At 40.1% G+C, this 14,853-nt stretch overlaps 1 pseudogene across 1 annotated transcript; it reads right to left on the reverse strand.

The window, feature by feature from the left end:
• Positions 1-5,573: 5,573 nt before the first annotated feature.
• Gm8096 (predicted gene 8096) lies at positions 5,574-7,233 on the reverse strand (annotated as a pseudogene). Its single transcript, NR_033590.1, has one exon. The product of NR_033590.1 is annotated as a predicted gene 8096 (transcript).
• Positions 7,234-14,853: the final 7,620 nt, after the last annotated feature.

The following is a 14,853-nucleotide window of genomic DNA, read 5'->3' on the forward strand; positions in this document are numbered from 1 at the left end:
ACTTCTATCCATCCAAATCCATACCCCAGCCAACAAACAGAAATCCAAACAGGCATCTAATAATAGTAACAACAACAGCAACAGCAACAGCAGCAGCAGCAGCAGCAACAACAACAACAACAACAACATGGTAAAACAAACAAGAACACGACAAAACAGACACATACACAGGAGAAAAAGAGCCAATGAAAGAATTACAAGAAACACACACAAAAACCCCATAAAAACACTAAACTAGAAACCATAATATGTACACAAAGAATATATAAGGTAATAAATAAATAAATATAAATAAAATCCCTGACAAAGTATTATGAAACAAAAGAACCTCCCAAACCTCAAATGGGTTTGTTTTCTGTGTGCCATCTACTGCTGGGCACGGAGCCTGCCCTTGAGACTGGTTTGTATACTAAGTAAAACTGGGTTAGAGTGAACTAGTGTTTCATTTGCAAAATATTATCAAAAGTAGATAGCTTCTGGGCTCTGGATGGGGCTTGTGTATAATTCCCCTCTCAGAGCTTGTACCCTATTTGAGTTAGACTTGTGCAGACCCTGTGCATGATACTAGGGTCTCTGGGAGGTTTTTTTTTTTTTCTTTTTGCACATGTTTTGAAGGCATTGTTTTCTTGGTGTCCTCCATTCTTCCTGGCTTTTACAATCTTTCTTCCTCCTCTTACTCAGCCCTCTGAACCCTGAAAGGAGGAATTTGATGGAGACATCTCATGTAAGATTGAGTGTTCCAAGGTCTCTCGATTTCTGGACATTTTCCAGCTATGGGTCTCTGTATTTGCTATCATCTACTGCAAGAAGAAGCCTCACTGATAATTTATCCCATATTGATGTTCATATTCTCTATGTTCTTTAAATTTCATTTTAATTATACACTCACACACACACACACACATATCTGTATATGTTTAAGTCAATCAAAATCAATCAATCCATGCTTTATTTTCATTGTGTTATATGGATACATGGTCTTTCCTTTCTTGTGTTTGTTTTTGTTTGCTAAGAATTTCACACAGTGTATTTGCTCACATTCATCTCTGTTAATCTACTCTCCTCTTTCTTTATCCCCCAAAGTTTTGGCCTGTTTTTTGTTCTTTAAACCATTGAGTCCAATCTGTGATACCCCTGCACACTTGGAGATATGGTTTTAAACTACAGCATGGTCTACCTGTCTGTGACTGTACATTTGCAAACACATGGCTCTTTACCAACAGTTATCAATTGCCAAGAGCTACTCAGCTAGGGAAATGACTAAATTGCTCTTCAGGCTCTACTTCCTTGCCCTGAGCAGCATGATCACTGTGGATTAAAACTGATGGACCCTGGGAGGGGAAGCAAGGTGTGACAACTAGGAACTAAGTACTCCAGGTGATGAGGCTATAACAGACACTTGGGAGGCAGCTTCAGCGAGATAGCTCATTTTAATGGGGGAACAAAGACTATTTAAAGGTTTGGGGGGTGAGCAGGGGCAATTGTGATCAGTATACACCATTGGCAGGGGCCAGGGTGCTGGGGATGTCTCATTTGTATAAGGAGAAATTCCAGGTGCTGGTGGACATGATCTTATAAGGGGAGGGAAATTTAACCTAGCTACCTGGCTAACCTTGCCTCTAGTAGAGCAAAAGTTGGAATACAGGGCTATGTGTGCAGGGACATACAGGCCAGGGGCAGGGGACAATTCTATTCCTCAGAATCTCAGAATGAGATTTCTGGGTTTTGGACATACCTTGATCCCATTCTTGCTCAGGGCCTGCTCTCAGACTCAGTTCCACATTTGCCCAGTCCCACACTTTTCTTTTCTATTTTTTGTTTGTTTTGAGACAGGATTTCTCTGTATAGCCTGACCTGGAACTCACACTGTAGACAAGGCTGGCCTTGAACTCAGAAATCTGCCTGCCTCTGCCTCCCAAGTGCTGGGATTAAAGGCGTGCACCACCACCGCCAGGCTTAGCCCCACACTTAATAACCACATCCCTTCTCTATCCTGGGATTTGTTGAGCTCCCACAGGTTTTATCCATACCGTCACTATTGTAAGTTCTCATGTGCAACTCCCTACTATCACTGGGAAATATCTCGTAGTCATCCCCTGGCCCTGGCTCTTAAGCTATTTCTTCCCTTGTCTACAATGATCTTAGGTCTCAGAGTCGTGGGGGAACATAGTGTAATACAGATGCTCAGCATTCTTCAGTCTCCTTTTCTCTGAACACTGAGCCCTTACAGGTCTCTATGTTCATCACAACCTACTGCAAAAAGCAGCTTGCCTGACGAAAGTTAAAAGATGCTTTAATCCATGGCTATAATAATTAGCCATTAGGCGTTCGTTTAATGTTATGTCCATTTAGAAGAATAATAGTATTAGGAGCTCCCCTAAGGCCCATGACCTGTCTAGTTATAAGATCTTGGATTAATTATGGTACAAGGTATGGGATTCAACTTTTAGCATGGGCATGAATTCCAATCAGAATGTGGCTAGCTGGCTTCATGGCTTTGAAAGTGGCTCTGTCTGGTAAACTATGACCTCCTGGTACAGAAAGCAAAGCTGGGTAAAAGAGGGAGTAGTTCTGGCTCTAGTCTCAGTGATGTCATGAAGCAGTTGTGTGGAATTGACTGAAGACATTCTGGCAACACTCAATGTAACTCAGACAGAAAGTTGGAGAAGTGGCTGAAACTGGATGAAAGGCCACATAAATTAGAAAGCTGTCTACAATCTACCAGTTATCAGTCATCACTGTTAGTTCAGATATCAACAATTTCACTATTATCCCAGGAAAGAGATGAGGACCAAACAGAAATATGTATATTTTTATGGTGGTGGAACTCGACCCCCATTCTTTTCATATGTGAAGCAGATCTCCTAATATCCACAAACCTGTTGCCTTAGGGTTACTGTTTCCTGGTCTTGTCTTCAAGATCCAGTGTAGTGATAGCTTAATTCACAGTTCAATTTAACCATTGTAAATCTGGGGGAGTCTGGTGCTTCGGGGCAAGAGGATATGCCGTAAAGCATAGAGCAATTATGATGGCATAGCTGCAACCAAGTCTAAACTCTTGCAGCTTCTTCCTTAACACACAAAGGAAAATATATTGTGGCAATAAAATTTGATTTCACAGAAACAAAGGCACCATTTCCAGAACAAGGTCTGGCTCCAGCCTGTTTAGCACTTGTCATGTTTATGTCTTGATTGGCTGGTTATCAATAGTTGTCTTGTCTAGTTCAGTCATTAACTTGGAACACAACAGGACATATATTATTCATTTCAATATTTGATAGTGGGAAATTTTAAAATCTGTGACTTGGAACATGTGTACTTCAAGAAAATACTGAAACGAAGTCCTTACTGATGATTGAGAAGCTATTGGCAGGGATGGAGAACCCATTTTCTTCTAGAGGACAAGCCTTGGTAGGTCAATCCCATCAAGTGGATGGAGCCCCCATCTCAAATATATTGAGCACAAAGAAGATTCAGTGAATCATTTAAAAAGGACACAAGTTTGGGAGCAGGTATGGATGTGGGGTTTAATCTGGGATAATTAGGTAAGGATTAGAGGATGAATATGGTCAAAAAGCATATGGCATGCTCAAAGAATTAATTAAGATATTATATTAATGAAAATAAAATACTAGAAAAATATAAGGACAAAAGTCAGAAAGAACACCATCTCTCTTTCTATGTGTCATATATATAAGAACTAAGAAACTTTCCCACTCTAAACACATCAGCAAAAGAAGTATATCCTACTGTAAGTCACACATATTTTAGTCATAACAACACAAAAGTAGCAAAAGTGATCATTGTCCAAAATAACCTTGGAAATTCTGGAATAAAAATGATTACATATGGAAAACTATAGAAAATATTTAATAAAAGATAAAGTATTTCCAGGCATGGTGGTGTAGATAGCAGCCCTGTGATGCCAGCTTTTGGATTGCTGGAGAATTTCTGGTCTAAGACCTATCTAAGCTGTGTATTAAGATGGTTTAACCTGAGTGAGGTGTATTAAGATGGAATCATCCTGAGTGAGGTAACATAATCACAAAAGAACTCAAATGATATGTACTCACTGATAAGTGGATATTAGCCCAGAAACTTAGTATACCGAGATATAAGATACAATTTGCAAAACACATGAAACTGAAGAAGAACGAAGACCAAAGTGTGGACACTTTGCCTCTTCTTAGAATTGGAAATAATCATCCATGGAAGGAGTTACAGAGACAAAGTTTGGAGCTGAGACAAAAGAATGGACCATCTAGAGACTGCCATATCCAGGGATCCATCCCATAATTAGCCTCCAAATGATGACACCATTGCATACACTAGCAAGCGTTTGCTGAAAGGACCGTGATATAGCTGTCTCCTGTGAGACTAGGCCGGGGCCTAGCAAACACATAAGTGGATGCTCACAGTCAACTATTGAATGGATCACAGGGCCCCCAATGGAGGAGCTAGAGAAAGTATCCAAGGAGCTAAAGAGATCTGCAACCCTGTAGGTGCAACATTATGAACTAACCAGTACCCCCGAGCTCTTGACTCTAGCTGCATATGTATCAGAAGATGGCCTAGTCAGCCATCACTGGAAAGAGAGGCCCACTGGACACGCAAACTTTATATGCCCCAGTTCAGGGAAACGCCAGGGCCAAAAATGGGAATGGGTGGATAGGGGAGTCGGGGGGAGTTTATGGGGGCTTTTGGGATAGCATTGGAAATGTAATTGAGGAAAATACATAATAAAAAATATATTTAATAAAAGATGGTTTAAAACAGTGTTTCTCAATATGTCTAATATGGTGACCCTTTAATACAATCCCTTACATTGTGGTGACCCCCCCAACCATAAAATTAATTTTGTTGTTACTTCACTGTAAATTTGCTACTGTTTGAATGGTAATGTAAATAGCTGTGTTTTGCAGTGGTTTTAGGTGACCCCTGTAAAAAAAAGTTGTTCAACATCCAAAGGTATCACAACCCTCAGGTTGAGAACCACTGGTCTAAAACAAAACAAAACAAAACCAACAAAACAAAAACCAAAACCAAAGTCTTAATGATCTTATACACTAGAGAGACACTCCTTAGATATTTATAGTTAATAACCCAGGCAAGATAATTACACAATTAATTTGCATATTTAAAATGAGTAGATTAATTTTTGAGAGACGTAAGCCTCATCTACAGGACTAATTTACAGTGAACGACTAAGAGTTTGTGAAGACTCATTGAACTAATTTAACTCTCAAATCACTTGATGCCACATGGTTTTTCTAGTGTTTGTTTAGGTGAAAGCATGTTCAGGTGTGACTGCACCACATCTGTGAGTGAACCTTCTCCCTTAAGTGGACGTCATTTAGATCAACTTTCCTGTGGCTTACTATGAACAATGAAGAAGAGGATGCAAAAGGAACACCTAAAGGAAGAGACTTTGAGTCCACATAGCCGTGTTGCAATCATTCATGAGATCAAGTCGTCCGTGCAAAGTTCTTAAGCATTAGAGTAAGAGGCAAGGATATGTTACTTTTCTTTTCTTTTCTTTTCTTTTTCTTTCTTTCTTTCTTTTTTTTTTTTTTGGAGTTAGGATTCTTTACTAGGTATTAGTTCAGACAGATGCTCTGGTTCTGCGATTCCCTCTCCCTATAGGTCACAGTGAGAGGGTTTCTTCAGAAGAGCCTGTGGTGCTGAGAGTGTTGAGCCCCAGGGTCAGAAGCAGAACTGGAAAGCCTCCAATACATGCTGCTTCCATGTTTCCAGGCTGGGCAGCAGGGAGGAGAGGCCCGTGACGTGCCAGGGCTCTCCGTCAAACAACATGGAGGTTTGGTAGGACAGCAGCTGTACACCCACCTCTACCAGGAGGCCGATCATAGTGGGCAGCATCCCAGGGTTGGAGGGTTGAGCCCAGAATATGAGCAGGGGTTGGCCACTGCGTAGTGGCACCTCTGGTCTGAAGACAGCTCCGTTGAGCATCTGCAGCATGGGTGTGGTGCCCTGGACCAAGCCCACATCTTGGTAGGGGGCACCTGCCAGGGCCATAGTCAGGAGGCACTTCCCGCTGCCCTGCTCCCATGGAACCCCAGGGTTGTGGGAAGTGGTGACATTGAGGCCAGCCTCTTTCACCAGTAGTTTAGCGTTCACCAAGTTCACGTCTGCCTGCATAGATGCTTCTCTCAGAAGGCCGACAATGACTACAGGCCTCAGGCAGGTCCCAGCATTATTCAGAGATGTTCCTTGTGTAACCACCTGGATGGTTCCTTTAGGGGAGCCAGCCCAGGCGTGCATCAGCGTGCCCAATACTGACCAATCCAAGGCTTGGTGTGTGGAGAGAAGGCACTGGTGAGGGCCTGGGTGTTCATGACTCCTGTTAGAGATTTCCCCTTCACCTTGACCACAAACTGGACTGTGATTTCCTCCCCACAGAGGCTCTGGGCTTCCTTGGTGCTGGCACCCAGGTGGGGACAGCTGATGACATTCTCGTGGTCCACTAAGGCCCGGTCCTGTGGTGGCTCTTCTGTAAACACATCCAGTGCAGCCCCAGCACACTGACCAGACTGCAGGCCACGCAGCAGGGCACCTTCATCCACGATGCCTCCTCGAGCACAGTTCACCACTCGCACGCCTTTCTTGCACTGAGCAAAGGTGCTGTCATTCAGCAAGCCTGCGGTGGAGGGCAGAGGTGGGGTATGGACAGTTATGAAGTCACAGAAAGGCCAGATCTCCTCCAGCGGCAGCTGCTGAACACCAAAGGAGGCTATGACTTCAGGAGAGATGATGGGGTCATAGCCTACAGTCTTCATTCCAAAGGACTGCATTCGGGTGGCCACCTCTCTTCTGATTCTGCCGAGGCCAAGAATTCCCAGTGTCTTCCCATTCAGTTCTGTCCCCATGAACTTCTTCCGGTCCCATTTGCCATTTTTCATCCAAGCCGTTGCCTGGGGAATCTGCCTGGCCAGGCACATGATCATCCCACAGGTGAGCTCCACAGCACCGAGGCTGTTCCCGTTGGGGTGTTCATGACTAGGATGCCTTTCCTCGTGACAGCCTCCAGATCCACATTGTCCACGTCTGTGCCAGCCCTGCCCACCACCTGGAACTTCTCTGCTGCATTAATGACATCAGCAGTGACCTTAGTAGCTGACCGGACAATGAGGCCTTCACAGTCCTGGAGTTCAGCTATCAGCTCCTCCTGGCCAAGTTCTGCTTCTCCACCACTGCAGCCCTCCATCTTGCAGGATCTTCCGGCAGCAGGGGTCCAGGCTGTCACTGATGAGTACTCTGCGCAGATTTATGAGCGAAGGCCATTGCTAGAGTCAGGCCTTAGAATCAGTTGCTCTGGGTGGGCAGAACCACTTAGTTCAGGAAACTGCAGACAGGGCTGGCTCCGGTGACTGGGCCATGTTACATTTTCAATAAGGTTATTTCATACCATTTTGTAGTTAGAATATGAAATGTATGTCCCCTGCAGGCTCCAGTTTTAAGTGCTTGACCCCTAAGTGTTGTAGAATTTTGAAGTCTTTGGGATCATAAGACATGGTGCTGGGCTGGTGGAAGTAGGTGAGTAAGGGCAGGTCTTTGGGGGTTTCCATGGTAGTGACCCTCTGGTCTGGGTAGCTCCTTCCTATCTGCTGCCATTGAACACCAGCACTAGCTTCTGCTGCAACAAATACAGTTGCTTTTCCTTTATCAGGACTACAGGAATGTACCAAACTGAACTCAACTGGAGCATACTAATAAGGAGTAAGAGTGAAAAGAGGAGAGGAAAGAGGAGGAGGAATATTGAAGAGGAAAAGCTGTTATGTAAAATGAACTTTAAACTCACTTCTAGTCTGAGATCGTATACTACATGAGTTCAAAGTTCAAGAGCTTCTGGACACTCTCAGACTGTTCATCAATTTTCAACAATATTTGTATATTTGTCCAAGTCTTTCAAGCATTGGAGAAACTCAGAAAAATAAATCATTCAATGTAGTCAGACATTGAAACAATACAAGCTATGTACTTTTTTGTTCCTGTGATCTATGAAACATTAGCCTCCAATCCCATAACTTTAGGATATTTTCTTCGCAAAAATAGAACATTCTTGGTATTTTTTTGTGCAACATAGGTACAACACATTATTTGATGAAGGTTACTAACAACAAAAACATGAGCCAACTCTTTATTTTCTGTCACTTTTATTGAATTACATATTATAAAATGCATATTACCTTGCGTTTAAAAAGAAAGTACAAAACATTATTAGAAACTGTAAACTATAGTTTTATACTGTGGGTAGCAAAGTGATTTAGTAACTGACAAATAATGAAGAGATGAAAAGAAAATTGATTGTATAAAAACATACTTTCAGGTAAGATAATGAATGTTTTGGGTTTTTTTTTTTTTTCCTAAATGAAGCCTACAAATCCATGAGCATGGATGATCTCTAAATCTTCTGATATCTCCTTCAAGTTCTTTCCTCAGTGTCTTAAAATTCTATATTAAAAATCTTTCTTAGAGTTATCCCAAGATATTTTATATTATTTGGCACTATTGTGAAAAGTGTTACTTTCTTGATTTCTTTCTCAACTTGTTTACCATTTGTATATAGGAAGGCTACTGATTTTTGTGAGTTAATGTTGTAGTCAGCTACTTTGCTGAAGGTCTTATCAGCTTTGTGAGTTTCTCAGTGGACTTTTTAGGCTCACTTATGCATACTATTGCATCATCTTCAAGTAAAGTTACTTTTACCTCTTCCTTTGCAATTTGATCCCCTTGTTCTCCCTCACTTGTCTTACCACTCGAGCTAAGACTTCATTAACTATATTACATAGATATGCAGAGAGGGAATACCTGAATCTTGTTCCTGATTTCAGCAGAACTGATTTGAGTTTTTCTACATTTAAATTGATGTTGGCAATGGGCATTATTTTGTTGAGGTATGTGGCTTGTACCTTAATCTCTCCAAGACTTTTTGTCAATCATAAAGGGATGTTAAACTTTGTGAAAGGCCTTTTCTGTAGCTGATGAGAGAATCATGTGGGTTTTTTTTTTTAAATTTTAGTTTGTTTATATCATGGCTTATACCTTTACATATATTGAATCATCCTTAGCTCTCTAGGATGGAATATACTTGATCATGGCGGATGATCTTTTTCATGTGTTCCTGGGTTTTGTTTTAAAGTATTTTATCGAGAACTTTTACATCTGCGTAAGTGAAAATGGTGTCTGCAGTTCTCTTTCTTTGTTGGGTTTTATATGTTTTGGGGTACCAAAGTTACTGTGGCTATATTAAATAAATTGAACAATATTAGTTCTGTTTTTATATTGTGCAATAATTTGAAGAGTATTGAAACTAACTCTTCTTTGAAAGTCTAGAACTAAGACCAGTTGGCCTTGCAGTATTTGTGGTGATGAGACTTTTAATGGCTGCTTCTATTTCACTAGAGGATACAGGTCTATTTAAATTGCTTGTGTGATTTTGATTTAACTTTGGTATAAGCGGGTTGTATGGAAGACAATGTTCCATAACCTCGAGATTTTCTAATTTGGTAGAATACAGTTTTTCAAACTATTTCTTCATGAAGCTTTGGAGTTCTTTGGTGTCTGTTCTTATGTGCACCTATTTATCTATACTCTTGTTAATTTAGATATTTTCTTTTTGCCTTTTACTTAATTTGGCTAAGGATTTGTCAATCTTATCAATCTTTTTCAAAGAACTAATCCTTTGTTTCAATGATTCTTAATATTATTTTTTGTTTATATTATATTAATTTTATTTCTAAGTTTGATTATTTCTTGTTGTCTATTCACCTTGGGTGTGTTTTCTTCTTATGTTCTAAAACTTTAAAGTGTGCAATTAAGTTACTAGTATGACATCTCTGAGTTTGTATGTAGGCACTCAATCCTATGAACTTGTCTCTTAGAAACACTTTCATAGTTTTCCCAAGAGACTGAGCATGATAGGAATTTGTTTTGATTCAGTCTAAATGGTCAGCCTGGCAAAAGAAAATTAGAGATTCAATATAATCCCCTTCATTGCTCTCAGATCTTGAAAGGACAAATTGAAGGTTCATATGGGAGCATATGTGCACACTCACACACACTCACACACACTCACACACTCACACACACTCACACACTCACACACACACACACAGCAAAAAATCCAACCCAAGCCAAACCAAAAACAGGATAGTTTAAAAAAATCTAACTAATAAAGAATTTGTAGACATATCACCAACTCTAATTTCATGGTGTACTACGGAGCTATAGTAATAAAAACAGCATGGTGTTGGCATAAAATCAGACATGACATATCAATCAATGAAACTAAATTGGAGACCCAGAAATAAATCCACATACACATGGATACCTGATTTTTTATAAAGAAGCCAGAAACACACACACACACACACACACACACACACACACACACACAAACATCTTCAACAAATTGTGTTGGTCAAACTCATTGACTGCATGTGAAAGAATCCAAATAGACCCACAGTTATCACCCTAAACTAAACTCAATTCCAAATGGATCAAAGACCTAAAAATAAAACCATTTACACTGAAGCTGACAGAAGAGAAAATAAGGAGCAACTCTTAACTTGACACAGAAAAAGACTTTCCATACAGAACACAGTTAGCTCAGGTACTAATATCAACAATTAATAATCAGGCGTTTTGAAATGATAAGCTTCTGCACCACAAAGGGTCCTATCCTTCTGACAGAATGAGAAAAGATTTTTGCCAACTATGCACCCGATAAGAGTTAATATCTAAAATTTATAAAGAACTAAAATAATAACCTAGCTATAATGAGAACAAATAATCCAATTAAAATGTGGTACAGACACAAACATAATTCTTGAAAGAGAAAACTTAAATGGTGAAAAATGCTTCCATGTTCAACATCCTTAGTCACCAGAGAAAAAGAAGTCAAAACTATACTGAGATTTAGTCCTTCACCCATTACAATATCTATGATCAATAAAACAAATGATGGCTTATGTTGGTGAGGATGTGGAGTAAGGGAAACACTCCACTGCTGGTAGGACTGAAACTCGTACAAGCACTATGGGAATCAGTGTGATGGTTCCTTTGGAAGATAAGGGAAATAGAATGTATAGGTATAGAAGTATATGGGGTGACTTGAATAGGAGTATCATTGGGGAGGAGTAGAGAAGAGGGGGGGAATACAAGGCCAGACAGCAAGGCTAAGGGTCATTTGAGGGGTAGTAAGGAAACCTAATACAGCAAAGCTTCCTATAATATATACATACATTAAGGTAATCAAAATGAAATCGATAAACAATGGAGGAGACAAAGCCTCACTTAGACATCTTTCCTCACTAAATGAAATTTCAAAACTTGTAGTGTGTTTCATCTAATTGAGTTGTTAGCCAAAGATGTTCTGTGGGAACCCTCAAACAACCCAGGCTATTGTTGCTATCAAGAAACTAATAGCAAGGGCTAATTGCTGAAGTCAACACCAACACAATTCATTGAATATGGAGAAATCACACTGGTCCTACATAGAACCTTTCCCTATGTGTTCCTATGTCTTTGTTACAGAAATGTATTCTGTAGGCAATCAAATGAGAAACAAAAACACAAAACCAGCCAGAACCCCCTTGATCTACAATGCAGTCTGGCCTGGAAGACATGCTAATGGAATGGTGACAACAAACTTCATAGGAGTATCCAACCAATATGTGATTTGATTTAAGGCCCCATCCATGAGATGGACCCCTTACCTGACACTGCTTGGATGACCAAGAACCTGAGAGTAGATAACCCAGGGATCTAAGACAAACCAAATACTACTCTGTTAAAAAACAGACAAAGGAAATATCAATAAAGTAACTCCTAATGTCATTCTGTTATACTCATAGTTCAGTCCCTTGCTCAGCCACCATCAGAGAAACTTCCTCTTGTAGACAGAAACAAACACAGAGATCCACAGCCAGACATTATGCAGAGAGTGAGAAACCTAGAAATATTCAGCGCTAAAAAGGACATCCCGATGAAATCCCACTACTAAGTACTCAGGGAACCCTGCAGAAGAGGAGCTGGAAAGAATTTAAGAGCCAGAGGGTACAAAGGATACCAAAGAAACAACGCTGTGGACAGATCTACACCAGGTGGGTTCTAAGCCTGAAAGAAGAAGTAGTTGCATGCTTCTATCCCTAATCCAGAAACTCTTTCTAATTGATAACCATAACTACTTTCAAATTAAAATTTTGTCTTCTCCGAGAAAACTTCATTGGGTAAACAAACTACTCTTGTGTGCAAGCTGCATGCCCACCAGCAGAGAGCCAGCAGAAATAAAACTCAACGACACCGTTGTAGGTTCATTGTCTCATGCCGTGCCAGAGCTTTTCTTCGCTATTTTATTATTTTTATTTTATTTCATTTTATTGACATATCTTTTTCACCCTACAGGTACTTTGGGTATATATTATGGCTTCCAGTTTGGTGTTTTTATGTTATCCCTGAGTGTGTGAATGAGTGAGTCTTTGGGTCCATACCTGTTTCTTGTGCCTTTTCTTCTGTTTGTTTTGTTATGTTCTATTCTGATGTGTTAGTTTCTGTTTTGTCTTATTATATTTTATTTTCCTACTGTCCCTTTATATAGTATCTCACTATTATCCCTTAGAAGCCTGTTAGTTTTCTTATGAGATAGGGGTAGATCTGGATTGGAGAGAACTTAGGGAAGAACTGGGCTGGGAGGAGCAGAGGGAGGGAGACAATAATTAGAATATATTGTGTGCGAGAGATAATCTATTTTAAACAAGATAAAAATCAAAACAGAATATGAAAAGGCAAAATTTTATGGGAAATGAATAAAAAAATAACTTTAAAATATGTTATGAATAATTTATCACATCCCCAAATCTATCTATTCAGTTGTACTTTGGATGCTCTGAGAAATTGTTATAGCACAGCCCAAATGACTTGGAACCTTTGAACTGTACCCTTCTCGTCAACTCTATCCCCTCTGTCCCCATGACAGTTTACCATCTAAGGTTCAGTTTGTTTCCCTTTAAGTTTTGATTATTTTCTTCATCTGGGTTATTTTAAAAGTGTTTGAACTAACTTTAGTTCACATTTCTAGTAGTATGTACCGTTCTTGGTAAATTCTCTTTAAAGTTTATTTTGTTTCCCCCCTCTATAGTAAACAAAGTTCTTTTCCCATTCTGATTATGGGGTTTCATGAGTATTAAGGTAAGAACAAACTTTGTTGCTGTCTTAAGTCTTTTGTAGATTATTGTAAGAAATGATTTAGAAATAGTATCATTACTAATGCCAAGCTTTGTAGCCAGGCTTGGGAAGCAAGGTGTGTGCCTTTAAGGAGTTTGCAACCTTGTTTACAAGAGAGCTTTGGGGGTGGAGGCTGGCTTCTGCTCTTAGGAACCCTTAGCAGGTGACAAATACGATAATTGTCTTTGAGTACATCTGGAAATGGATCTGCAAATGAAGAAAATTGCAAAAATAGAAAAGATAGTTTAATTTTCAATAAAGTTTGCAGCAGGTTAGTTAACAATGCCAGCCAGTCACTCATTATTTCAGAGGCAGGGGAGAAGATGCAATTGCAGAATACAACTGTGGAATATATTGGGATGCTATCATCAAGCCCAGCATGACTTTTATTGTTTGGATAAAGCTCAATGCTCTGCTCTGCAGCCTAATAAACACTGGAGTGCAATTCAGTGACTTCTATTCCCAGCTGCTCTTTGTTTAACACGGAAGCCCAGCCACCAACATTTCAGCTCCAAGCTTGTGACTTCCTGAATGTTTAAGCATTTTTTAAAACTACATTTTTTTTTAAAGCAGAGGATTAAGGGTCACCCTCTGGCTATCGACCCCTGTTCTTTATTCAAGGGATTGGTGGCCATACAGAGGAAAAGCAAGTGCTTTAAGTCTAGTTGTAGGTAGGCACACAGAAGCCCTCCCTCCAAGCCTATAATCCACTCCCATGTGGGGCTTCACGTATTGCAATGTTCTGTTGTTCCATCTGCAAAGCGCCTGCTGCTATTCAGATGTGAGGGTCCCCCATATGTTCAAGTGTCTGAATGCTGCCTCCAACTGAAAACACTGGGGTTGTCCCAGGGTCTTCAGAAAGTGGGACCTCACTGGAGGAAGCAAGTCTCTAGAAGCAGGTCTTATTTGTTACATGTGAGCCTTCTTAATGAACGTATGATACCTATACTTCATAGAATTATTTTACACATTTATTAACACAGTGCAGGAATATAAAATAAACATAACAACGAAGGCATTGTTACTTGCTCTCGGGTTTTAACAAAATATAAGATGATAATAATTAAAGACCAAGAAAAATGAAATCATGAAATTTGCAGGTCAAAGGATAAAAGAGAAAATACTGTATTGAGTAATCCATCCCCAGAAAGAAAATGTGATATGTTCTCTATTCTTTGTGTATTCTAGCCCCACATCTTTAGATTTTAGTAGATAATACTAAGTAACCCAGAGACCAGGGAGAATAGGGGACTGGAAAGAGAAGGCGCTCCAGAGAGGGGAGGTAGAAGGACACAGGAGAAATGGGAAAATGGTGCTTCACAGGGCAAGGGGAGGGAGTGTAAGAGAGAGAGAGGGAAGGAGAGAGAGAGAGAGAGAGAGAGAGAGAGAGAGAGAGAGAGAGAGAGAGAGAGAGGATAAATAACACTGAATATTGGAAAAGCCAATGGGAAACATATTTTGTAAGCTTACTTAAGATATAAATATCTCAATGTGAAACATGAAACATTGAAGCTGCTGGAGAAACCATGCCACACCCTAACACAATATAGGCACAGGAAAGGACTACCTGGATAGAAATTTATTTGGTCAGTAATTAAAGCCCCAAATTGA

The sequence above is a fragment of the Mus musculus genome, chromosome 8, assembly GCF_000001635.26.
Source record: "Mus musculus strain C57BL/6J chromosome 8, GRCm38.p6 C57BL/6J".
Taxonomy (NCBI): Eukaryota; Metazoa; Chordata; class Mammalia; order Rodentia; family Muridae; genus Mus; species Mus musculus.